The sequence below is a fragment of the Halyomorpha halys genome, unplaced genomic scaffold (assembly GCF_000696795.3).
Source record: "Halyomorpha halys isolate HHAL.00 unplaced genomic scaffold, Hhal_1.1 Scaffold1326.1, whole genome shotgun sequence".
NCBI classification, from domain to species: Eukaryota; Metazoa; Arthropoda; class Insecta; order Hemiptera; family Pentatomidae; genus Halyomorpha; species Halyomorpha halys.
Window position 1 is genome coordinate 116607 of NW_027107479.1, and position 9379 is coordinate 125985.

Here is a 9379-nt window from a genome sequence, read left to right on the forward strand (position 1 = left end):
TAATTTATCAATTATTAATTGAGATTGTAAATGTTGCATGCATGTAATGTTATTTGTTCTAGAGACTTGAAGATGGGGTGTCGACCCTGAAACGTCGATTTCATTACAATGATATAAAATATATATGAAACCAGGGACAGTGTTATTCATTCAACATTTCTAATTAGTAAAATCATATATATTTATTTGGTAGGGACATCTATATTGTATCTACATAATAAAGATAAGAAACAAAGGAAAAACACACAATTTTATTAGTAAGGAAAGTCGGGTAAAGTGGACACAGCATATATTTTTAATTGAATTGGATGAGTTGGCTATATGAGTTAAACATCGAAGTTAAAACCAGAAATGACAGCGGTGAGGAAAAGAATTGCTCTAACGTTCTTAATAATTTTCTACTTAATCAAGGAAGTCTCCCATCCAATTTCTTTTCAATCTTATATTGATTTTATCTGACATGTTTGTTGTGGCCACCTTCAATGCGTCTATTGGGGTTATCTTGAAGTTTGTTGATAAAGCTTTTGTAATGCTGAAGTTTCAAAGTCTTGATATGATTTTTTTCTAAACATAAAATAAAAAAGTCAATAATATTTTTTAAAAATTTCACTTCTTATTATAACCAAATTTTTTTTGGAAACAGCTAGTCGTAGGTGTAGTAAAAAGGATGAATAGTTTATAACTAATTATTTGCCGACGTTTTGTCCTGCTTTGCAGGGATAAAAAAGTTACAAAATAATAAAAATATGTTTTAAATATAAGTAAATAAGATGAAAATAAAATAAACAAATCAGAATCACCAACCTGTCGTGTTGAAAGACAGCAAATGAACATGCAAAGTCGGATGTAGGATAGACAGAGTGGTGAGGATGGTGGTGATATATGAGTATGCCCTAGGTAGTTGTTAATCCTTTTTGGTTACACTAAAATTTAAAAAAAAATTGAGTAAGAAAATTCCACAAAAATTAAATTGTACAGAAAACCATTAAATAATGAAGCAATTGATGCAATAAAGAGATTAGGAAAGAGAAAACACAAGATATCAACATAATGTTAAAAGTTTTGCAAAATTGGCAATAAAAAAAACATCATTGTAAAGAATATGAATTTTGATTATTTTTCAAGATGGTTAGTAAACTTCCAATATAAAAATTATATAGAATAATAAATAGCACTTGTTTAAGGAATCCCCCTCAAACATATTCAATGACAACTCAAATTGCTGCCATCTAGTGGCAAACAAATGAACAGAAAGATGGAGAAAGTGATCAGGTATCAGATGAGTGATATCAAACCATGAATGAGTGAACTACAGGCTATGTAGGGCAACTTCATTTTGCTGATATTCAACTATCACTCAGGATCAGTGAATAGTGTATTGAACCAATACACTATCTATGTAGTCTATAGGCAAAGTTAATAACTAACCAAATTAATCCAAATTGTAACCACCTTTGGTTAAACATACATTATCAATTGTAAGTATTATACAGTAATGGAGGCATATCACAATTTGGTTATGTTTCATCTATTTAAATCCAGTAAATATAGTCAACTTCATTATAATCCAGAACCAGATATTACAGATAATTTATAGATATAAAAATCAATCATTACAGATTTTGGTTACACCAGACTGCGGTGATCGAACAAGGGGTCATCCGGCCCGGAGGACCACTTGTTCAATTGTTGCAGTCTGAGATTAATCAAAATCTGCAGTAATCAAATTTTTATGAAAAACATCTGGCCATGTCTCATCTATTTAAATCCACTAAGTACAGTCCAATTCATTATAATCCAGAACCAGATATTTTTCATAAAAATTCATTCACTGCGGATTTTGGTCACCCCAGACTGCGGTGATTGAACTTCTCTTTTTGACCAATTTTAGAATAAACATCTAAACGTCAGGAACGTCGGGATGTTATTAATGTAAAATTAATAAATAAATAAAGGTTTATATAAGAAGGATATTACATAAACCTGAAAGAAAAAAAAAACATAACATAAAATTGTATAATGTTAATATTTAAGATGAAGGAGCAGAGCCGTTGTATACCTTTTGTCGTGTGTTGGGAGCATATTTATCATTCCCTTCTAGACCTTTGACCTTACGAGATTGTAAACACTTCGATTATTGCATTAACCTTTAGAAGATATATCGATTCGCGGTGTGATCGCTTTTTAACGATAGAACTTCACCAGCCATGTTTTTAATATTCCCAAGCGGCTCTAAGAAAATTATAATCACGGGATGTAAGTTGTCAGGTGTATATTTGATTGATCTGCCTCGTAGATTAAAAATCACTATAAATTATTGCGCAAACAATACATTATATACAACAAACATGTTATTTATATATCAAATATTACAAACATTCCTGATATATAACTAACACGATTTTTCTTAAGATGCGGTCACACGGTGACAGTCCACGATCATATTGTGTATTTAGGTATTGTTTATTATTGGTAGCAATGAGAACTGTTTATTTTTTTAAATAAACAAAATCAAAGGTACATTGGAGGAAGATTATTTCAATATTTGGCATTTAATTTCCATTCGACTATTTTAATGAAAGCAAGATCTAGCTGATATTAAAGATCATTTAATTCTCCATTCATATGATTAGTTAAACCCACCACTCCCGCCCTTCGTCGTAGCATTACGTATCTGACTTTTCAAAGAGACAATTATAGCGAGTAGCTTTGTCGATGTCTGATCTGACAAGACGAAATCATAACACCATACAGCCAGTTATAAATTAATTTTTTTGTATTTCCATTATTCTAACCATGGTTGGATGTCAAGTATTTAATTTTGTGTGACCGCCTCTTAATGAAAAAGTCAACACCCCAAGGCCGGATTCGAACCAGAGGAAACAGGAGACTTTAATATAAATCCGTCGAGCAATATTTAAGTGTCTGAAATTGAAAAAAAAAATAGTATACATTACGATAATCAGACCAATTTGGACATATGGAATTGAGCTCTGGGGCTCTACCAAACCATCAAATTCCTCCCGCATAAAATCCTTGATGCTCCTTATTACGTTACAAATAAACTCATTCACAAAGACCTTAACATCCCATTCGCTGCAGATTTAGCCCAAAACAGATATGCGTATTTTCATTCGAAACTCCTTAACCATCCTAATCCATTAATTCTTAATCTTTCATCCTTAACAATCCCTGATAACCCTCCAAGGCGTCTGAAAAGAAGATGTCCACGGGACCTTCTAATTTAAATTAATGTTTGAAGTACCACTAATGGGTGGTACACCTTCCCAAGATTTTCAAGTGTATATGAAAATTTACATATTTACTTATTGTATTTATTATTTGTACAGTTGTAAATCACATTAAATAAATAAAAAAAAAAAAAAAAAGTGGCTGAAATTGAAAAACGGTATGAAACCTTCCACTCTTGCCCTCCGTGGTAGCCTTACTTATCTTCTCAAACAGACAACTATAGCGAGTAGCTTTGTCGATTGTACCACAAGTCATAATCTTACTATAATGACACAAGAAAAGGTCACTCGACGATCCTATATCACTTTTGAAATATTTGCTTAAAACTGGAAGAGGAAATATGAGATAGTTTAATGGAGCAATATTTTAAAAGCGTCTAAAATTTTAATACGGCGTTTATTTATCTTTAGAGTAGATTTGGAGAAAATCTAAAAAATTATGAAAAATCGATTGCATAAAGTGGCACATCCGATCAGTCGATATTATGGAAAAAGTTGACGTCACACCCCAGGCATATACTCGTCTTAAATGTGCAATTTCAGTTCTGTACGAATTTTCGTTTTTTAGCTTCCATTTACGTGATATTTGGACTCGGTATTTGCATCGAAATTTTGTACGATCGGAATACTTTTCCTTACTAACTTTTATATGAATTTTTTTTTTGTTTAATAATTTATTTATTGTTATTTACAACTGTATACACATATATACAACAAGTAAATTTGCTGTAGGTGATATAGTGACATGATAAAAACATGTGGAAAATCTACCCACTGATAGAACTCCTATAACATTTCTAGAGGAGAAGATCTCGAGGCTATCTTCTTTTCAGACGCCTAGGTGGATTATTAGATAATGACGGAGAAGCCAGGTTAGAAACAAGTGGATTTGGGTGGTTGAGAAGTTTATTATGAAAGGAACGGTATCTGGTTCTGGCCAGATCGGCAACATATGGAACATTGAGGTCCTGATGGACAACTTGATTTGTGACAAAGTAAGGAGCATTAAGGATTTTACGAAGGATTTTGGACTGTAAGGATTGGAATTTGATGGTTTAGTGGAGCCCCAAAGCTCAACTCCATATGTCCAGATAGGCCTTATATTAGTCATGTAGATCAGTCTTTTGTAATGGATTGGCAATTTAGACCGTTTGTTTAGTAAATGTTGTAATAGTCGCAATCTACGAGCAGTTTCTTGTCTTTTAAGTCTTGTATGAGGATTCCATGTCAGTCGTTTGTCGAGATGTAGGCCTAAGTAACGGATCTGTTCGACAGGAATAAGTGGGGTATTATTAAAGGATATTGTAGGGGAAGAGGTCATGGGTTTACGTTATATGAATTTAAGAATCGAAATTTAGAATAGCCTCTTCTCCATGAAGTCCCTTTTCTTTTGATACCTCATTCGTCAAAATCCATTGCTTCTAAGGTCCGGAAAATTGGTACTACCATATTATAATATGTATATACGGTGTATGAAACGATGTTGAAGTAAATGATATATCTATATATGGATAATTTTAATTTGGTCTGTATATTTTATTAACGCATTTTAAATAATTATGTAAGTTAATTTCATACTACTTATATTGCACTATAACTATTTTTTGTTAAATTTGTTTCAGATTTCAACGCTAACAAAATTTATGAAAATGATGACATGTTGTGTGCTCCATTTGCAAGGCAACTACGCCCTGATTCAACAAACAAGCTGATCCATATTCATACGGTCATTTGGAACCATGTTAGTCCGGCAATCTTTATCACACTGGCCACTATGATTTATTATAACAAAGCACATCTCCACGCCATTCAGTAGATGAATGGTGTATAGAGATAAATAGTGTATCGACTATATGGAGAGAGGAAAAAGTATCAAAATCATCAATTTATTTGTTGTATCAATTTATCAATGTACTACTTTATAGTACATTAAAATAGCTTTAATTTGAGTGCTGGCTGACAAATGTATTAATCAAAATAAATTCATTAACTACTGATTTTTCAGTACGTTTTTTTATGAAATGTTACTTTTTAAAAAGCTATATCTCGAGAACTATTGAACGTAAATAGCTCTTTTAGGGCTAATATTTCAGCAAATTTACTCTTCTTTAAGTAATGTTCTCTTAGATTTTCTTGTGTTGTTGGTAGTTTTAAAGATATAGAGCTCTGAACGTTTTGAAAAAGCTGCCATTTTTTATTGCCCCTACCTATACTTGGCAGACTCATCAATTTTGACTACTAATTATACATAGTTTTCATTAATGTAATCAAAAACTGGGGTGAAATAACTAACTTTTTCCTCCAATTGGGCTCATACTGGTTTCTACGCTTACAACTACTAGTACAAAAGCCGGAAAGAAAAAAAGGCAGTTATCTCACCCCAATTTTTGATTACTCTAATGAAAACTATGTATAATTAATAGTCAAAATTGATGAGTCTGCCAAGTATAAGTAGGGGGAATAAAAAATGGCGGCTGTTTCAAAACCTTAAAAAAATATTAATTTTTCATTCGGAGCTCTATATCTTAAAAACTATCAACTACACTAGAAAATCTAAGGGGACATTATTTAAAGAAGGGTAAATTTGAGCCTTGATAATGCTATTTACGTCCAATAGTTCTCGAGATATAGCTTTTTAAAAAGCAAAATTTCTTAAAAATCTACTGAAAGATAATTTATTTTGAGAAATCTATATCTCAGGAACTATGTGATGTACAGATGTCTATTAGCACTCAAATTAAAGCTAGTTTAATGGTCTATAAAGAAATTTATGACCTTTACCTTAAGCAATAGCAATAATACGTAAATAGCTCTTTTAGGGCTAATATTTCAGCAAATTTCCTCTTCTTTAAATAATGTTCTCTTAGATTTTCTAGTGTTGTTTATACGTACACCGAACGTTTTGAAACAGCCACCATTTTTTATTCTCCCTACCTATACTTGGCAGACTCATCAGTTTTGACTAGTAATCATACATAGTTTTCATTAAAGTAATCTAAGATTTGGGTGATATAACTGACTTTTTTCTCCTCTTGGGCTCTTACTGGTTCCTACAGCAACAACTACAATTACGTCAGTAACAGGAGCGTCAGCAACCGGGAAAGAAAAATCAATATAAAATGTCTGCAGTGTTAAGTCATAGTTTGGTTTTCGCGAGAGGGATGCGGTGGGAGCTTTTGAGCTCTGCTCTACCCTCACACGTGGGGGATAGAGTGGGCTCAGGGATCCTCAGGTCCATTGTGTAAATATTGTATATATTATTTTATCATTATCTTATTTTATTTATTTATTTTTCATGCAGATAGTTTGATTATGTTTATTATTTTGTTTGTATATATTTTAAGAGAGTTTTTATTTATTTATTTTTTTATTCATTTATTTATTTTATTTTATTTTAGTATGTATGAGATCATTCATCACTATAACCTATTGCCCACAAATGTGTGGCAGATTGTAATATCTATCAATAAATAAAAAGTATTATTTAAAAAAAAAAAGTTCGGTTTTCAATTTCCATTTAATATATAACTCAGCTTCGGAGATTCCTCTTTACGTAAAGTTGCCTGGGTTTATATGGTTCTTTTATTTTACCGGTCCGTAGTTTTATTTTTTTTTTCTATTTATTTATTTTTATATTATTTATGATTTCAGCAAATATACTGCGAATGAACCCCTGTATCACTGTTATTAATTGCCCTCAATTAGGAAATTATGTAATATTTCATAATAAAAACAGGAAGGAAAGGAACCCTTCGTGCTTACTGTTTTATAAATAAATATATAAATTATTGATCAAGAGCTTTTGTTGATTTACTCTTGAACGTGAAGATATCCTTTAAATAGGTCCTTATGGCAAGTAAACGTGCTTTGTAAAACGTGGAGTCCACGTTGTCTTGGATATCTATTCTCAACTCGCATGTTTTTCCCTGTACCGTAAACTTTATTTTTATAATCAATTTTTAAATAGCTTTCTTATTATTTATGTTACTTTAACTACTGAATTGGTTTATTCAGGTGAAAATCAAGAGATATTTTGAGCTACAGTTCAATATGTGGTTCTTCAGGTTGCCTGTAAAATGTTTTTAGAAAAAAAAAAAAAGAAAATTCGGATAGGAAATATATTCATAACATTTCAGTATTTATTACGCATATTATTTTTCTTCTTTTCTTGTTTCAGCCGCTCTAAGGATAATTGCGCCGCAAATATTTTTATAACCTCGACTAGGTTATCGCGGCAAAGGGCGTTAACCTAATGAAGGTAAGTTAACAAACAAAATGTGAGTGAAAAATGAAAGAAAAAGACACAGATAGAAAAAAACATGGTGTGGAAAAAAACTAATAAGAAAGTTATAATATAACTAAATATTTTCATATGAGCTCAAAGCCACATAAGATTCAGATCTATTCGTACAAGAGCCGGGGTGAGTAGTAGGCAGTTATTTTACCCCAATTTTTGATTATCTTGATGAAAACTGCATATAATTACTAGTCAAAATTAATGTATCTGCCAAGTGTTGTTAGGGGGAAATGAAAAATTGTGGCTGCTTCAAAACGTAAAAAAAATTAATTTTTCATTCGGAGCTTCTATATCTATATCTTAAAAATTACCAACACCACTAGAAAACCGAAGAGAATATCATTTAATGAATAGTTAATTTTCATAAATATAGATCATAATAGAGCTATTTACGTAAAATAGATCCTGAGATATTGCGTTTTAAAAAGCAACATTTCATAAGAAATGAACTGAAAAATCAGTAGTTAGTGAATTTATTTTGAGAAATCTATATCTTGGTATATGGACATTGGTAAGTTGAATGATTTTGAGACATAGATAAATAATTTTTTTTTTTAATAATTTATTTATTGATATTTACAACTGTATACATATATATACCATACATCAAGTAAATTTGCTGTAAGTGATATTATGACATGATACAAACATGTGGAGAATCTACCCATTGATAGAACTCCAATAAAATTTCTAGAGGAGTAGATCTAGAGGCCATCTTCTTTTCAGACGTCTAGAAGGATTATTAGGTAGTGAAGGAGAAGCCAGATTAGAAACGAGTTGGTTTGGGTGGTTGGGAAGTTTATTATGGAAGGATTGGTATCTGGTTCTGGCCAAATCGGCAACATAGGGGACATTGAGGTCCTGATAGATGATTTGATTTGTGACAAAGTAAGGAGCATTAAGGATTTTACGAAGGATTATGGACTGTAAGGATTGGATTCGAGAGGAATTAGGTGGTTTAGTGGAGCCCCATAGCTCAACTCCGTACGTCCAGATAGGCCTGATAATAGTCATGTAGATCAGTCTTTTGCAATGGATTGGAAGTTTGGACCGTTTGTCTAGTAAATGTTGTAATAGTCAAATTACTACGGATCTTTCAGTGCATTTTCCTATGAAATGTTGCTTTTAAAAATGCTATATCTCGGAAAATATTCAACGTAAATAACGCTATTATGGCTCATATTTTAGAAAATTTACTCATTTTTAAATAATGTTCTCTTAAGTTATCTAGTATTGTTGGTAGTTTTAAAGAAATAGAGCTCCAAATGAAAAAAAATATTTTTTTTACATTTTGAAACAGTCACCATTTTATATTCCCCCTAACTATACTTGACAGATTCATCAATTTTGGCTAGTAATTATATATAATTTTAATTAAAGTAATTTATAATTGGGATGAAATAATCGATTTGTTTTTCTTCCTCTCGGGCTCTTATATTATATATTGGGCTAATACAGAAGTTAAATTCGCAGCTTAATTAGTATAAATATATGTTTTATTTTATTTTAATACTGTCTTGTATTATGAATCGTATTATTATTATATATATGTTAGTAAGTGAGTAGAGACTGTGGAAGAGATGAGAGAGAGACGGGGTCATAGCGAAATGTCACAAGTTCAGCGAGCACCGCCCACACCAGCTTCCAATACCCTTTCATCTCACCATATTACTCTCCTTTCTAATCTTTAGAATTGTAGGTAATGACAATATAATTCTCTCATATTTTTATAATATATATGTATAATAAAAATTCCATTAGAATCAAAAAATTTATATCTAGTATATAAAGTTATAAAAGGTAATGAGGAGTAACGAAAAGGCTATAAATA

At 31.4% G+C, this 9379-nt stretch overlaps 1 long non-coding RNA gene across 3 annotated transcripts in view; it reads left to right on the forward strand.

Annotated features, from left to right (window-relative positions):
• Window positions 1-9182, forward strand: part of LOC136795399 (uncharacterized) — a 100518-nt gene extending 91336 nt beyond the window's left edge. For 2 of the 3 annotated variants that reach the window (XR_010842979.1, XR_010842981.1), the window contains one exon: window positions 4874-5135. This is a non-coding gene — a long non-coding RNA (uncharacterized lncRNA). Of the gene's footprint in view, window positions 1-4873; window positions 5136-9103 lie in introns of those variants that run through there. The other variant, XR_010842980.1, reaches the window with a different exon arrangement.
• Window positions 9183-9379: the final 197 nt, after the last annotated feature.